The sequence below is a fragment of the Delphinus delphis genome, chromosome 15 (assembly GCF_949987515.2).
Source record: "Delphinus delphis chromosome 15, mDelDel1.2, whole genome shotgun sequence".
Classification (NCBI taxonomy): Eukaryota; Metazoa; Chordata; class Mammalia; order Artiodactyla; family Delphinidae; genus Delphinus; species Delphinus delphis.
This window is the reverse complement of record NC_082697.1, coordinates 26,009,609-26,027,435: the sequence shown is the minus strand read 5'-3', so window position 1 is coordinate 26,027,435 and position 17,827 is coordinate 26,009,609.

The window sequence follows — 17,827 nt, the reverse complement described above, 5'->3', positions numbered from 1 at the left end:
GCTGAGCTCTCATGTCCACATTCTGTTCACTTCAAGGAAGCTTAATGGTAATAATAGCAATAATAATAATCTTTCCCTGGCCTGAAAGTAAAGATCCCTTGCTTCAATTTTCTCTTTATCCTTAGTGAGGTTGACAGAAAAAACCCATAGCCTGAAGGCAAATCCTGCTCTCTGGATTATGTTGTCAGGAGTAATTCAAATTCTTACTTGAAACCTGGTTTATTTCAGGATTGGGAACTTTCCCTTGAAATAACATCTTTTTTTTTTTTTTTTTTTTTTTTTTTTGCGGTACACGGGCCTCTCACTGTTGTGGCCTCTCCTGCTGTGGAGCACAGGCTCCGGACGCGCAGGCTCAGCGGCCATGGCTCACGGGCCCAGCCGCTCTGCGGCATGTGGGATCCTCCCAGACCGGGGCATGAACCCGTGTCCCCTGCATCGGCAGGTGGACTCTCAACCACTGCGCCACCAGGGAAGCCCCTGAAATAACATCTTTAAGGATGAGAAGGTTTGGTTTGTTTTTACAGCTAATCCTTTATGGATCATCAGCCCAGAATGCCAAGCCCAATCAGGTAAAGAGCGGGAAGGAAAGGAACAAAAGGCGTTTCCCAGAAACTACCTCCTTCTCCACAAGCAGTGACTCAGCAGAAGTGGGGACTGATGCCCACCCAAGGGGCAGAAGGAAGCCTGGGAGGACACCCCATCCCTCTTTGAAGATCCACGTCTAAAAAAAACTGGTTGGGACTTCCTTGGTGGTGCAGTGGTTAAGAATCCGCCTGCCAATGCAGGGAACGTGGGTTCGAGCCCTGGTCCGGGAAGATCCCACATGCCGCGGAGCAACTAAGCCCGTGCCCCACAACTACTGAGCCTGTGCTCTAGAGCCCGCGAGCCACAACGACTGAGCCCACGTGCCACAACTACTGAAGCCAGCGCGCCTAGAACCCGTGCTGCTCAACAAGAGAAGCCACCGCAATAAGCCCACGCACCGCAACAAAGAGTAGCCCCTGCTCGCCGCAGCTAGAGAAAGCCTGTGCACACGAAGACCCAACGCAGCCAAAAATAAATAAATTTGTTAAAACAAAACAAAACTGGTGACGCATCCATTCTCTGCAGCGTGGGGGCTATTTCCCCTCTTAACAGTGTACAAGATGGTTTAGGAGGCCCAGCGCACTAGCAGAAGGAGAGAATTGTCTTTTCAGCGTTTTCTCAGTCCTGCTAGCAATGCCGAAGAGAAAGTCTCAGTTTGGTCCCAGCAGGTCATTAAGTCCTCTGCCACCTGCCAATCCATCCTGGTAAGAGAGAGAGCAGACCTGGAGTCAGAGTTAGCTATCTAGAATTTAGTAACACTTTTGCTTTCACTATATTTATTTTTTGGATATTTTGTATGTTTTCAATTACAGACGTGATTTAAAGTTTCCTTTTAAGTAATTGATTTAGGTTACAAAAAGTGATTTGATTTAGAGAAAATATTAAGTAAATGATATGGTGTGAATGATGAAGATGAAGTTTAGGAGACCCTCACTCAGCCTTATCTTTATGCCAGGCCCCGCAGACCCTCAGAATAAGACCCATGGGGCTGTCGGGGGAGGGGTATTTAACCTTTGTGAGACATTTAAGTTTGATGTTTTCGGCCATCAGGAACAAAGCCACAATGAAAAACATGGAACAGGTGCCATTTCCCATATGTGCAAATACATCAGTAGGATAGGTTTCTGACAGTGGCATTGGTGAGTCAAAAGGGTGTGTACATTTGTCACTTTGATGGGCATGGCCACACTGCCCTCCAAAGAGCTTGTGCCAATTCACCCTCCCTGGCATAATGCCTGTTCCCTACACTGTCTGGTTTCACTGGTTTTTCATGTGGCTTAGGGAGAAGCCACTTATCTTGGGTCTAGACACTTTAATTTCTGTCCTGGTGCTGCATTGTGCTGGCTCTACACAGTCGAGGAGATTTGGGTTTGAATCCCAACTCAGCCACTAACTGATGTGTGACTCAATCAAGTTATTAGCCTATCTGAGCCTCAGTTTTTGCATCTGTCAAATGGAAATAATGTCTTCAGTTGAGTCTATCTTACTTTAAAGTCAGGTCCTAAAGTATAAAGACAAAATTTACTCTCTTTGTGCCCTAATTTGTTAAACCCGTATGTGGTATATCTTCATCCTGCTTTGTAGGGTCATTGTGAGAATTTAAGGAACGACTGTTGCCATAGTACCTGGCACATCATGGATGCTTGATGATAACAGTGTTATTATTTCATGAAATTGCAAAAGCATCTTTCTGAGGCTCAGTTTCTTCACCCAGGAACAGCTGGCATGGGGCTGCCAGAGAGATTCCAAAGTGCATGAAAATGTTTTGCAACTATTACGAGGGCCCCAGATACAGGGGTTAAGCTTTACTGGGGCTACAGGAGCCCTGCCAGGCGCCACCTGCTGTAAACTTCCTTTACGTGTCTCCTTGGCATTTCAGTGCTGTGTTAGCTCACAGTGAGACCATCTTTTCCCAGCCATTGCCAGTAAGCGAACAGGAGCGGAGCACTCAGCCCACTTGGGAGATGGGCTGGCGGGAAAGAACCGCTCCTGCCTCTGGGGGATTAAGCTTCTGAGGAGTAGGCCAGTTGTATACAAGGGGAGGGTACAGAGAACTGTTTCTTTGTGGCAGGAAAGTCCCCAGCCCTCTCTGAACTCTTGTTTCCACTTCAACTAGAAAATGAGGACTTTGGATTGGGTAATTCTATAGAAAAGGCACTAGGTTTGGTGTCCCAAGACTTGGGTGCACAGCCTACCCTAACATTAATCTAGTGTGTAATCACTGGGACTCAGTGTCTTCATCTGTAAAATGGGAATACAAGTTAAACCATTGAACCATTATGAATTGAGTCCCTCCTGTCATGGAGCTTGCTTTCTAGTGGGGAGAAACAGCTAAGGAAAAAATACATAAAGTGTGAGGAGATGATGAAGACCATGAAGGAGAATGAAATAGGATAAAGGGAAGGAGAGTGGCTGAGGTGGTCAGAGAAGGCCTCTGTGTCCAGGTGGCATTTGAGCGGAAACCCTCAGGAGGTGAGTGAGTGTGTGGATACCTGGGAAGAGCATTCCAGGCAGAAGGAACAGCAAATGCAGAAGGCCTGGAGTGGGGGTAAGCCTGGCATGTTTGAGGGACAGGGAGGAGGGGAAGAGGGTGAGGTGTGAGGGGGGCACGGGCCAGATCAGAGTGGACCTCACTTCTGGTTTTTATGTGAGTGAGGTGAGAAGCCACTGGGAGATCTTGAGCAGGGGAGCGACATGATCTGAACTATATCTCGGGATTGTAGTTACCTGGTGCTATATAACAAGTAATCCAAAACGTAGTCTCTCTTTTTTTTAAATAAATTTATTTACTTATTAATTTATTTAGTTTTTGGCTGCATTGGGTCTTCACTGCTGCACGCAGGTTTTCTCTAGTTGCTGAGAGTGGGGGCTACTCTTTGTTGCGGTACACTGGCTTCTCATTGTGGTGGCTTCTCTTGTTGCGGAGCGTGGGCTCTAGGTGCACGGGCTTCAGTAGTTGTGACACACGGGCTTCAGTAGTTGTGGCTCGCGGGCTCTACAGTGCAGGCTCAGTAGTTGTGGCGCACGGGCTTAGTTGCTCTGCGACATGTGGGATCTTTTGGGACCAGGGTTCGAACCCATGTCCCGTGCATTGGCAGGCGGATTCTTAACCACTGCGCCACCAGGGAAGCCCCCAAAATGTAGTCTCTTAAAGCAACAATAATCAATAATCATATATTCTCTCTCACAGCTTCTGTGTGGGTCAGCAATTTGGGAGCAACTTGGCTGAGCCGTTCTGGTCTCTCATGAGGTTGCAGTGAGTATTGGCCAGGGCTGCACTCACCTGAAGGCTTGACTGTGGCTGGAGGCTCCATCTCCAAGGTGACCCACTTGTGTTGCTGGCGAGTTGGGGTTGGCTGTTGATGGGATGCCTCAGCTCCTTTCCACAGGCTTGTTTGGGTGTCCTCACAGCATTGTTGCTGCCTTCCCTCAGAGTGAGTGACTCAAGAGACCAAGACAGAAGCTGCAGTGTCTTTTATGACCCAGCTTCAGAAGTCATACACTGTCACTTCTGCCATTTTTATTTGTCCCACCCGCCAGCCCTATTCAATGTGAGAGGGGACTACACAAGGGCATAAATACAAGGCAGTGAGGATCTCTGTGAGCCAGCTTGAGACTGACTACCACAAGTTGTATTTTGTTTTATTTTAATTAGCATACGGTAAAATGTACTTCTTTTTGGTGTATAGTTCTACGAATTTTAACACGTGTAGATTTGCATAACCACCACCACAAACAGGATGCAGAACAGTTCCATCACCTTTCAAAAAACCCTCCTGTTTCCCTTTGTAGTGACACGCTCTTCCCACCCTTAACCTGTGGTAACCACTGATGTATCACTATAGTTTTGTCTTTGAGAATGTCATAAAAGGAACCGTACAGTAGTACATCAACCTCTGAAACTGGCTTCTTTCACTCAGAATAATGCCGCTGAGACTCATCTAGGTTGCTGCAAGTATTAATAGCTCATTTCTTTGTATTGCTGAGCTGCATTGCTCTGTATGGCTATACCACAGTTTGTTTATTGATTTATCCATTGAAGAGGTTATTTCCAATTGGGAAGTGTGGATTATGAATAGAGCTGCTATAAACACTCATGCACTGTACTCTTTCTCCCATCCTTCTGCTACTCTGATGACCTTTTGATATTGTACCACAGGTCTCATGGACCCTGTTTATTTTTTTTCTGTTGTTCAGATTGGGTAATTTCAATTGCTCTGCCTTCAAGTCCACAGATTTTTTTTTTCCTGTGCCATCTCCATTCTGCTGTTTAGCCCGTCCATTGAGTCTTTAATTTCAGTTTTTGTACGTTTCAGTTCTAAAATATCCATTGGAGATTGTCTATTATGAAAAAGCTAGAGAAAGCCCAGCGTCTTCATCCTTACTACATGGAGTATTTTTTTAAGATTGTGGTAAAGCATACATAAGATTTACCACTTTAACCACGTTTAAGTATAGTTCAGGGGCGTTAAGTATACTCACATTGTCGTGCAACCATCACCCCTTACCCGTCTCCAGAACTTTTTCTTCCTTCCAAACTAAAACCATACCCATTAAATACTCCCCGTTCTCTCCTTGGATTATTTTTGTAACAGCTGCTTTAAGGTCTTTTTCAGATCATTCCAGCATCTTGGTGTTGGCATCTTTTCATTGACTTTTCCCATGTGAGTTGAGACTTTCCTGCTTTTTTGTCTTGCAGGTACATTGTCCTGGACATTTTGAATAGGATGTTACGAGCAATGGGTCTCACTAAAATCCCATGGAGATATCGATATGTTTGTCTTAGAAGGCAATTGGCACAGTGGGTTCGGCTCCACCTGCCTTCTGTGGGTTTAGTTCCAGTGTCAATCCTGTTTTCAAACCCTCAGCGGTGCTATGTGTATCTGCTCTGTTTGCATGCCGCTCATGGGCCAGTCTGGAGCTCAGGAAGCGGCCTCTCATGATTCAGTTCTCAAAGTCTGTGGTACGCTGTTTAGTTTAGATCCACTGATATGCAGCTAGCAGGTGAGCCCAGAAGCCCATTGATAACGTTACAGGGCCACTTTCCCAAACTCCTCCCTCAGTGCTGTCTCCCTGGGACTCTCTGGCTCCCTGGGGCTTTATTTACGTGGCCCTGATGTGCATTTCCAACAACTGAAAATCAGTAGGGGTTCATCCCAACATCTCAGGACACAGCTCTTCCAGTTAGAGAGGAAGTTTCACTTTCCTCATAGTTTCAGGCTCCTGGAGGCACCTGCCACCATCTCCACCGCCATGGATGGCCTGGGGACTAGGACACAAGAAAACGGAGAAAAGAAAGGAAATAGGAATTCCCCCCCACCCCCCCGCCAGTCTTTCTGAGTGTTAGGAGACCTCTTTCCTGTTTCTGGAGCTAGAACTAGAGGGTTTCTCCTGACACTCTGTCATGCTGATGTCCACTTCTAGGTTTGGAACTGCATTGAGAGAGCCCAAAGAATACAGAGGGGAAACAAAAGTGTAAACTCACTGCCAGTTTGGTGGTACTTTGATTGCTGGTCTTCCCCAATCTGCCTGCTACTGCTGACTTTTCTGAGCCCTCAAGAGCTGCTCAGTATCTTCTGTCCAGGGTTTGGAGCTGCATTCAGCAGCAGAGGCAGGGTGGAGACTGTTTCTCCAACTCACTGGAAGTAAGCACTACCTCAGGTTTTGCACCCATCCTCCTGGCTGTCAAGTGGACCATGGACTGACGGGGGTGGGGGTGGGGGCCAGGTTGGAAGCAAGGAGGCGTGTGAGGATGTTTGGGGAAGCTTCACAGAGATGGTCCCTGGGTTGAGTCTCAAAGATACGTGGCTGTTTTCAGAAGGGTGGGTTGGGGGCAGAGCATTCAGGGCAGAGGGATGAGCATGGGCGATATCTTGGGAGCAGACTGGGCTGTCTGGGGTGAGGATGCCAGGCTGGGGCAAGATGAAGGGTGGGTCCCCTCAGCAAGAAGGCCAGGGACTAGGCTAAGACTACATGTTGGGAAGTGAGTGGTTGATTTCTGATTTCTATGGGTTGAAGAACAAGGCCAGGTAATGTTTTCCACTGGTGTGCAAGGAGGGGAATCCCCCACCCCCAGACCTGAGATAGGATGTGGGGACGCTCGTGGGAGACTGAGGCCTTGGCAGGGAAAGGTGGCATCAAGGCTGAAAAGGCCCAGTTCCTGTGGAGAAAGAAGGGCATGATTTTACAGCTGCTGAAAGGGAGTGCCATATTGCTGCAGCCTTTCTTGGGTCAAATGATCTATAAGAGGAGCCAGGAAGATATCTGCTTCTGTATCCCAGATAATAAATCTAATGCTTCCCAAGGGCTTTCTATAAGCTAGCTGGGGGATTTGGGAGAGGATAGGGGACCAGGTGTTTAGAGGTAGGAGTGACAAAGAGCTTTTGCTATATTCTCTTTCTTATTTTTAAAAATTTCAAACCTCTTGTACTAGTTATCTGTTTGTGTGAAAAAATGACCCTAAAACTCAGCAGCTGAAAAACAACAAATATTTATTACTTCACCCAGTTTCTGAGCGTCAGGAATCTGGAATCAGCTTAGCTGAGTGGTTCTGGCTCAGGGTCTCTCATGAAGTTATAGTCAAGATGTCAACCTGGGCTGTAGTCAGCTGAAGTCTCGACTAGGGCTGAAGGGTCTCCTTCCAAGATGGTGCACTCACATGGCTATTGGCAGGAGGCCTCAGTTCCCCGGTGACTATTGGCAGGAAGTCTCAATTATTCCCCACGTAGGCATTTCCATAGGGCTGCTCCTGATGTGACAGCTGTTTTCCCCAGATCCAAGAGATCAAGATGGAAGCTTCAGTGCCTTTTAAAAACTAACCTCAGGGCTTCCCTGGTGGCGCAGTGGTTGAGAGTCCACCTGCCGATGCAGGGGACGCGGGTTCGTGCCCCAGTCCGGGAAGATCCCACATGCCGCGGAGCGGCTGGGCCCGTGAGCCATGGCCGCTGGGCCTGCGCGTCCGGAGCCTGTGCTCCGCGACGGGAGAGGCCACAGCAGTGAGAGGCCCGCGTACCGCAAAAAAAAAAAAAAAAAAACTAACCTCAGAAGTGGCACACCAACATTTCTGCCATATCCTATTCTAACCCTATTCTAACCATACAAGCCATTGTTGGTTCAGGGCGGGAAGGGACTACACGAGGATTTGAATACAGTGAGTGTCATTGAGAGCCATCTTACATGCTGCCTACCACAGTATGTGAATAGATCACCAATTCAAATTCTTTTGTAAATTTAAAGAGATCACTGAGATATATTATTAATAGAAAAAAAGCAAGTTGCCTTTTCATATAATTGCACTTAATAAAGAAACAAAATGTACATATTCGTATCTCATATATATATATGTAAATGTATAGAAAAAGGTCTGGAAGGATACATTTGATGCTGTTAAAAGTGTTATCTCTGGGAAGGGAGATGGAATGAAATGTTGTGAAAGGGAACTTACCATTTTTACACTATAGTTTACTTTATAGTTTGAATCATTTGTTGGGTTTGCTGTTCCAATTTTCTGTTGCTATGTAGCAAAGCACCCCAAATTTAGTGTTGTAAAATAATAATCCTTTTATTTTGCTCACAGATTCTATGGGTTGGGAATGTGGACAGGGCATAGCAGAATTGGTTTGTCTCTGCTCCAAGGAGTCTAAGGGCCTAAGTTGGGGGACGAAAACAGCTGGGAGTGACTACATTTGTGGTGCCTGGGCTTGGATGGCTGGGATGTTGGCTTCAGGTAGGGCCACTGACTGGAACACCTACAAATGGGCCCTCGCTGTGGCTTGGTCTTTCTCATAGCATGGAAGCTGTGTCGCAGGAGGAATATCTCTTGGAGAGAGGATATTCCAAGAGAACCAGGCAAAGCTGCATGTCTTTTTATGACCCAGTCTCAGAAGTCACCGAGCATCACTTTGCCACACTGTATTGTTTAAATCATCCACAAGCCTACTCAGATTCAAGGAAAGAGGACATAGATTCTCCCTCTTGATGGGAGGAACGTTAAGGAAACTGAAGTAATTTTTTTAAACTGCCACAATTAGTTATATGATTTTAAAATCTGTTTTAGAGCTTCCCTGGTGGTGCAGTGGTTAAGAATCTGCCTGCCAATGCAGGGGACACGGGTTCGAGCCCTGGTCCGGGAAGATCCCACATGCTGCGGAGCAACTAAGCCCGTGTGCCACAACTACTGATCCTGTGCTCTAGAGCTCACGAGCCACAACTACTGAGCCCAAGTGCCACAACTACTGAAGCCTGTGTGTCTAGAGCGCATGCTTCGCAACAAGAGAAGCCACCGCAGTGAGAAGCCCGCATGCCGCAGCAAAGAGTAGCCCGCGCTCGCCATAACTAGAGAAAGCCCACACACAGCAACGAAGACCCAATGCAGCCAAAAATGAAATAAATAAATAAAAAATTTTTAAATCTATTTTAAATAGAGAATGGAGAATAAAACATTGAGGATGCCTTTCCTGAGATAGTGGGTTGGGACCTCCTAGGCACATGCTCACAGCTGCTGCATCCCAGACTCCTAGGTCCTTATCTCCTTGAGCCCAAACATCTCAGTGAAACTGAGATAACTTGCTGTTACAACTTTTAATCCTTTCTTTTTCCTTTTTTTTCTTTTCAGTATCTGGAACCAAGCCCTTTATGTAAATATTTATGTCTGGATTTGTTTGTTCCCCATGCCTTGTTCCAAAAAGGATCTGAGGAAGCTTACTAGAATTGATATAGCGTAATCATATGATTAAAATATATAAATAGATCAAGAAACCAAGGTGAAGGGAAGGAAAGTTTGAAACAGTAAGTTGAGACCAAGGGGGAAGTTAGTTCTTAACAATATATGCTGCAAAGTCTTAAGTAAATATTTGGCATTGCAGGGCTGGAGGAGATTATATACATTATCTGATCTAGTTCTCCAACTACCTCTTGAAATCCCTTTCCAACACCCATACCGAACAGCCAGCTGGCCTCAGTTTGCACATCTCCAGTGATGGGAAGCTCATTACATTGCAAGGAAATTACAGCTATCAGAGAGTGTGGACCCAGGAGTATAAACTCACATGCTTCCAAGGGCCAGGCAGGCAATGAAAATAAATGAGGTAGGTCTGCAGGTGACTGGCGAGTATATGGCAAAGTGGAATGCACACATCCTGATTAAGGGGGACAGTTGCTACTCCTCCCAGCCAATTATTGCCATGTGGGAACCCAGGCCAAGTGTGGCCAAGTCTTTGTATATTTCTTTTTTTTTTTTCCAGTACGCGGGCCGCTCACTGTTGTGGCCTCTCCCATTGCAGAGCACAGGCTCCGGACGCGCAGGCTCAGTGGCCATGGCTCACGGGCCCAGCCGCTCAGCGGCATGTGGGATCTTCCCGGACCGGGGCACGAACCCATGTCCCCTGCATCGGCAGGTGGACTCTCAACCACTGCGCCACCAGGGGAGCCCAGTCTTTGTATATTTCTTTCTTCTTATTTTTTTTTTTTTGCCGCCCTGCATGTCTTGTGGGATCTTAGTTCCCCGACCGGGGATTGAACCTGAGCCATGGCAGTGAGAACGTGGAGTGCTAACCACTGGACCGCCAGGGAATTCCCTGGATATTTCAAGAGAAGCTGAAGATCCCAACTGATATGAGAAATCTCCTAGTCTTTAAATGTCGGCAGTTAATTCTCTATTTTTTAAAACATGGAGCAGGCCAGATAAAATGCAACTACAGGCAGATGCTCCCACAGTTCACCAGTTTGTGGGCCCAGAGACACCAAAGTCATGGGCTTTGAAACTGGATTACAACAGACTGACTCTGGCTCTGCCGCTTACTGGGTAATGGTTTGAAGCCTCAGTTCTCACCTGTAAAATGGAGATAATAATAGTTCCCACCTCTTAAAGACATAGATGTGTGAAGAGAAAGATAAACTGTAAAGTATTTACCACAGTGCCTGGCATAAGGAAACACCCAATAAATGCAGAGCTATAAATAAATAAAGAATTTATAAATAATAAATAATAAATATTTATAAATAAATATGCAGTGCTAAATAAATGCAATAAATAACTAAACTATTATGAGGGCCTCTCTCAGGCTTCCATGCACTGTTCGCAGCTCTGCCTATGAAGGTAATTTTTTGTTTGTTTGTTTTATAAATTTATTTATTTATTTTATTTATTTGGCTGCATTAGGTCTTCGTTGCTGCACGCAGGCTTTCTCTGGTTGCGGCGAGCAGGGGCTACTCTTTGTTGCAGTGCATGGGCTTCTCACTGCTGTGGCTTCTCTTGTTGCAGAGCACAGGCTCTAGGCTCACGGACTTCAGTAGTTATAGCATGCAGGCTCAGTAGTTGCGGCTCACAGGCTCGAGAGCGCAGGCTCAGTAGCTGTGGCGCGCAGGCTTAGTTGCTCCGCAGCATGTGGGAACTTCCCGGACCAGGGCTCGAACCCGTGTCCCTTGCATTGGCAGGTGGATTCTTAACCACTGCACCACCAGGGAAGTCCCTATGAAGGTAATTTTTGATAAGGGTGGTTGAGGTAACTTCCAAGGTTTTCAAGGGGGACTTTGGTTTTAATTGTTAGATGCGCAGTTCACATTTTCCTCTTAGGTGCCAGCACATACAGCAATTTCCTTCGTGCCAGCTTGAGACAAAACCCAGCTGAAAGAGGAAGTTTGCAGGATCCTATTTTGGAGCGGGGGCGGGGATGATGAACAGATATGAAGAGAGATCTGTCATGTGTGCATGGGAAGAGGGGTCCAGGGGAGAGGGCATTACAGGGGAGAAGGACCTCTGGAAGAAAGGTACAGAGAGGCCAGTGGGTTTATGCAACCTAGCCAGAGAAACATGGGAAATACGGCCAACAATGAGGTTGTCCGTGTTGGTGGGAGGAGCCTCGGAGCTATGTGCCTGGGGGAAGGGGAGCCATTGGAGAGTTACGGGCAGGGCAGATCTGCAGATGTAGGAACAGGGATAACCGAAAATCATCACTGTTTGCTAGTCAGTGATGTGCTGAATGTGCTTTCCTAGGCCTCATCTCAAATCAGCATGAGCCTGTGTCTCCTCTCCACAAATCTGGGAGTTGCGGGGGAGGGGGAAAATAGGCTATTTTTCAATCTTGCTGCCGTAGGGACATCCCCAATATTTGCAGAGAACTTGAGAGAAGTGCAGGGATGAGCTGGGGCCACCTGGCTGTAGGCAGAGGAAAGAGTGTGGGCTCTGCGTTCATGGGACAAAAATGTAACCTTGGCCAGTTTTCCTACCTGTAAGGTGGGGATGATAATAGTACCTTCATAATAGGGGACTGTAAGGATTGATGTACCTGACTCAATGCTCCATAAATGTCCTTTCAGCTGTCCCGTGCCCTTCCCCTTGGTCTCCTTACCTTAGGCCACCACCTTGTACCTGTGGATTATCTGTCTCCCTCCTTAACCTATGTGCTCCCTCTCTTTTCATCCCCTGATCCCACTTTCCTTACCGGTCAAGAATGTGCCTTTGAATTTTTTTACTTCTGACTCTCCTCGGGAAAAGCCAGAAGATCACATGTAGCTGATAAATGGCAGAGTTGGGTCTTGCATTCAGGTCTGACTGACTCTCAGGTTCCTGAACTTTGATATCACACCATGCTCCTTGGGCTCGATACTCACTGGCTGTGAGCAATCAAGTGTCTTGTTCAAGGCCTCATGACCATCAATGGCAGAGCTGAGATCCAAACCCAGATCTGCCTGGCTCCAAACCTGGTGATTCCCCCTTACCCCCACTCCGCAATCCTCATATGGAGTCTTCAGTTGCCCTTTAGAATAATCACCCTGCTTCTCCCATAGCGCCATTAAGTAATGAAGCATTTCACTACAGCACTCCATTATCAACTCTCCCACAGGAATTCTATAAGGTCATACAGCAGGAGTCACACCCAATTTGTAGATGAAGAAACTGAGGCTCAGAGAGGGAAAGCAAGTTATCCAAGGTCACACAGAATTGGTATAGCCAAGATTCCCCCTGCTTCCAGAATCCTAGCTCAGTGCAGATGCTACATCTTAGCCATTCTCAGGTGTCTTGTTGCTCCTAAAGTGATGCCCTGCCCGCAATCATTTCAGTAAATGATTTTCTAATGGATTGCCCACCCCTGTGTCGGATGCTATCTTTGTGCAGAGCCTGAATCTGGTTGTTCCCAGGGCACCAGAGATAGCCTTGCTGCTCAGGGGAGGGAAAGGGAAGTGATAGACCTTCACGACCATACTAGTGGTGGCCACCCGAGGAACTGTAATCACCAGGGCCAGGATGGTGGGTTGCCAATGATATCCTTTAAGACCACAACAGCTACTTAGTTTGTTTATTTTTTAAGACTTTTTTTTTTAGAGCAGGCTTTTAGGTTCACAGCAAAGTTGTCTCCTGTCCCCATCAACATCCCTCACCAGAGTGGTACATTTGTTACAACTGATGAACTACATGGACACATCATTATTGCCCAAAGCCCATAGTTTACAGTAGGGTTCTCTCTTGTACATTCTATGGTTTTGGACAATGTATAATGACATATATCTGCCATTATAGTGTCATAATAGAGTATGTTCACTTCTTTAAAAATACTCTGTGCTCTACGTATTCATCCCTCCCCACTAACCTCTGGCAGCCACTGATCTTTTTACTGTCTCCATACTTTTGCCTTTTCCAGAATGTCACATAGTTAGAATCATACATTATGTAGCCTTTTCAGATTGGCTTCTTTCACCTAGTAATACACATTTAAGTTTCCTCCATGTCTTTTCATGGCTTGATAGCGCACTTCATTTTCCTTTTTAAAAAAATATTTATTTAGGGACTTCCCTGGTGGTGCAGTGGTTAAGAATCTGCCTGCCAATGCAGGGGACATGAGTTTGAGCCCTGGTCCGGGAAGATCTCACATGCCGCGGAGCAACTAAGCCCATGCACCACAACTACTGAGCCTGCGCTCTAGAGCCCATGAGCCACAACTACTGAGCCCATGCAACACAACTACTGAAACCCACGCACCTAGAACCCATGCTCCGCAACAAGAGAAGCCACCGCAATGAGAAGCCCGCACATTGCAACAAAGAGTAGCCCCTGCTCGCCGCAACTAGAGAAAGCCCGCGCACAGAAACGAAGACCCAATGCAGCCAAAAATAAATAAATAAATTTATTTATTAAAAAAAAAAATATATATATATTTACTTATTTGGCTGCATGGGGTCTTAGTTGAAGCAGGCAGGATCGTTTGTTGCAGTGCACAGGCTTAGTAGCTGCGGCGTGCGGGCTCTCTAATTGTGGCATGCAGGCTCCAGAGTGCACGGGCTTACTTGCTCCATGGCATGTGGGATCTTAGTTCTCTGACCAGGGATCGAACTTGCATCCCCTGCATTGGTAGGCGGATTCTTAACCATTGGACCACCAGGGAAGTCCCGAGCATTTCTTTTTAGCACTGAATAATATTCCACTGTCTGGATATTCCACAATTTATTCATTCACCTACTGAAGGACATTTTGGTGGCTTCCAAGTTTGGGCAATTATTAATAAAGCTGCTTTAAACATCCGTGTGCAGGTGTTTGTGTGGACATAATTTTTCGGCTCCTTTGGATAAATACCAAGGAGCATGATTGCTGGATCATATGGTAAGAGTATGTTTAGTTTTGTAAAAAATTGCCAAACTGTCTTCCAAAGTGGCTGCACCATTCATTTTGCATTCCCACCAGCAATGAGTGAGAGCTCCCACTGCTTCCTGTCTTCACCAGCACTTGGTGTTGTCAGTGTTCTGGATTTTGGCCATTCTAATAAGTGTGTAATGGCAGCTACTTAGTTTTCACAATAAATATAATTCCTGCTTACTACATAAAATTTAGAAAATATGAAAAGGTGTTAAAAAGAAAATAAGAATCAACTATAATGCCAATACCCAAAGGTAATGACCATTGTAAATATTTGATGGGTATCCCTCCAGCTTTTTCTATGCCTACACACACACACACACACACACACACACACACACACACACACACACACACATACACGTATTTCTAAACCAAATGTGTGATCAGACAGAGTTGCATACCTGTAGCAGATACTGTTGGTCTTCTGCTCAATACACACACCCTTCTCCCTTGTTCACAGAACTTCAGTTTTGTTTTATTTTTTTTAAAGGCTCTGGTTTTTTTTTTTAATTTATTTTTGGCTGCACTGGGTCTCCGCTGCTGCACCCAGGCTTTCTCTAGTTGAGGCGAGCAGGGGCCACTCCCTGAAGCAGTGCACTGGCCTCTCATTGCGGTGGCCTCCCCTGTTGCGGAGCGCTGGCTCCAGAGCATAGGCTCAGCAGCTGTGGTGCAGCGACTCAACTGTTCCGTGGCATGTGGGATCTTCCCGGACCAGGGCTCGAACCCACGTCCCCTGCATTGGCAGGCAGACTCCCAACCACTGCGCCACCAGGGAAGCCCCAGTTTTGTTTTTAGGTAGTGATGGAGTTGCCTTAATCTCAGAGAAGGTTCAGCCTGTCCAGGGAGAGGAATCATGACTGCTCTGGGCCACTCATGCTCATCTTATCCCCCTTCTAGCTTGTATTGCTGCACTGTCTAATTTGGTTACCATTGCCCACATGTGGCTTTTAAAATTCAAATTAATTTATTTAATTTTTAAAATAAAATCTAACATGTAGTTCCTCAGCTGCACTAGCCACGTTTCAAGTCCTCAAAAGCCACACGTGACTGTGGCTACAGTATTGGACAGCACAGACATAGAACATTTCCATCACTGCAGAAAGTTTTATTGGACACAGCTGGAAGTGTGTGCTTGGCCCACTCCTGGCCAGGAAACATGGGTGGTGAGTTTGCTGCCTCACCCCGCCTGGATGGAAAGACAGAGTCTCACTGGGATGAAGCCTCTGCCCCTGCTTCTTCTCACGCAAGATGCTGGCGTAAGCGTGTGATGCCTGGAGCAGCCATCTTGCAACAAGATGACAAGTGCAAGGACAAGAAAACAACTTGCGTGGAAGGGTGGAGTAGGATGAAAAGAGCCAAAGGCCACTATTTTCTTCTTTTTTAAAAAAACTGTGGTTAAAACATACATAACATAAAATTTACCATCTTAACCCTTTTAAATATACAGTTCAGTAGTGTTAAGTACATTCATGTTATCATGCAGCCAGTCTCCAGAACTCTTCATCTTGCGAAACTGAAACTCTGTGCCCATTAAACAACTCCCCATTCTCCCCTCTCACCAGCCCCTGACAACCACCATTCTATGATTTTTGACTACGTTGTGTAAGTGGAATCATACAGTACTTATCTTTTTGCACTGGCTTACTTCACTTAGCATAATGTTCTCAAGGTTCATCCGTGTTGTAGCATGTATCAGAATTTCCTTCCTTTTTAAGGCTAAATAATATTCCATTGTATGTTTTTTTAAAATTTATTTATTTACTATTTTTGGCTGTGTTGGGTCTTTGTTGCCGCGTGTGGGCTTTCTCTAGTTGTGGTGAGCGGGGGCTACTCTTCCTTGCGTTATGTGGGCTTCTTATTGTGGTGGCTTCTCTTGTTGCGGAGCACGGGCTCTAGGCGTGGGCATCAGTGGTTGTGGCACGTGGGCTCATTAGTTGCGGCGGATGGGCTTAGTCGCTCCGCGGCACGTGGGATCTTCCTGGACCAGAGCTCAACCCCGTGTCTCCTGTATTGGCAGGAGGACTCCCAACCACTGCGCCACCAGGGAAGCCCCTCTATTGTATGTTTATACTGTATTTTGTTTATCCATTCATTCATCCATGGACACCTGGGGTGCTTCCACCTCTTGACTATGGTGAATAATGCTGCTATGTACGTGGGTGTACAAATACCTCTTTGCGACCCTGCTTTCAGTTCTTTTGGGTAAGTATCCAAAAGTGAAATTGCTGGATCATATGTTAATTCTATTTTTAATTTTTTGAGGAACCCAATACGGTTTTCCAGAAAGGCTGCACAATTTTACATTTCCACCAACAATGAATAAGGATTCTATTTCTCCACATCTTGACCAACACTTGTTGTATTCTTTAATTGTGGTCTTGATTTGCATTTCACTAATGATTAGTGACATTGAGCATCTTTTCATGTGTCTGTTGGTCATTCGTATACCTTCTTTGAGGAAATGTCTATTCAAGTCCTTTGCCCAATTAAAAAAATTTTTTATTATTTTTTTTATTATCTATTTTTTACTGTGTTGGGTGTTCATTGCTGCGTGCAGGCTTTCTCTAGGTGTGGTGAGCAGGGGCTACTCTTCGTTTCGGTGCACGGGCTTCTCATTGCAGTGGCTTCTCTTGTTGCAGAGCACAGGCTGTAGGCACACGGACTTCAGTAGTTGCGGCACGTGGGCTCAGTAGTTGCGGTGCATGGGCTCCAGAGCGAAGGCTCAGTAGTAGAGTGCACGGGCTTAGTTGCTCCATGGCAGTGGGATCTTCCCAGACCAGGGATTGAACCCGTGTCCCCTGCATTGGCAGGCGGATTCTTAACCACTGTGCCACCAGGGAAGTCCCTGCCCAATTTTTAATTGGGTTATTTGTCTTTTATTGTTGAGTTGTAGGAGTTCTTTATATGTTCTGGACATTAACCCCTTATCAGATATATGGCTTGCAAATATTTTCTGTAAGTTTTCTTTTTCATTCTGTTGATTGCCTTGATGACCACCATGGAGCATTAAAAGTTTTCCTAATGTATATAGATATTCTACTTTTCCCCTCATTATATTTTCTGGAGCATTCCCACATATCATTCGATGCTCTTCAAAAAACATTTTCAATGGCAACATAATATTCCCTCTTATTGACATATCTTAGTTTATCTATCCATTCCCCTAATGTTGGATATAATAGTCCCCAGCTGTAAGTGAAGCTGGGATGAACTTCTTTAGGAGCATCTCTCATTATTTTCTCGGAATTGATTTCTAGAGGTGGTATGGGCTGACTCAAATGGCTCTTAGTCATCATGTTAATTCTCCTTACAATTTGTGCCAATTTCATCCCATCAGCAGTGGGATAAAGTGCTCTTCTCTCCTTTCTTGCCAACACTTAGTATTATGCTTTAAAAATCTGCCAATTTGGGGCTTCCCTGGTGGCGCAGTGGTTGAGAGTCCGCCTGCCGATGCAGGGGACACGGGTTCGTACCCCGGTCCGGGAAGATCCCGCATGCCGCAGAGCGGCTGGGCCCGTGAGCCATGGCCGCTGAGCCTGCGCGTCCGGAGCCTGTGCTCCGCAACGGGAGACGCCACAACAGTGAGAGGCCCGCGTACCGCAAAAAAAAAAA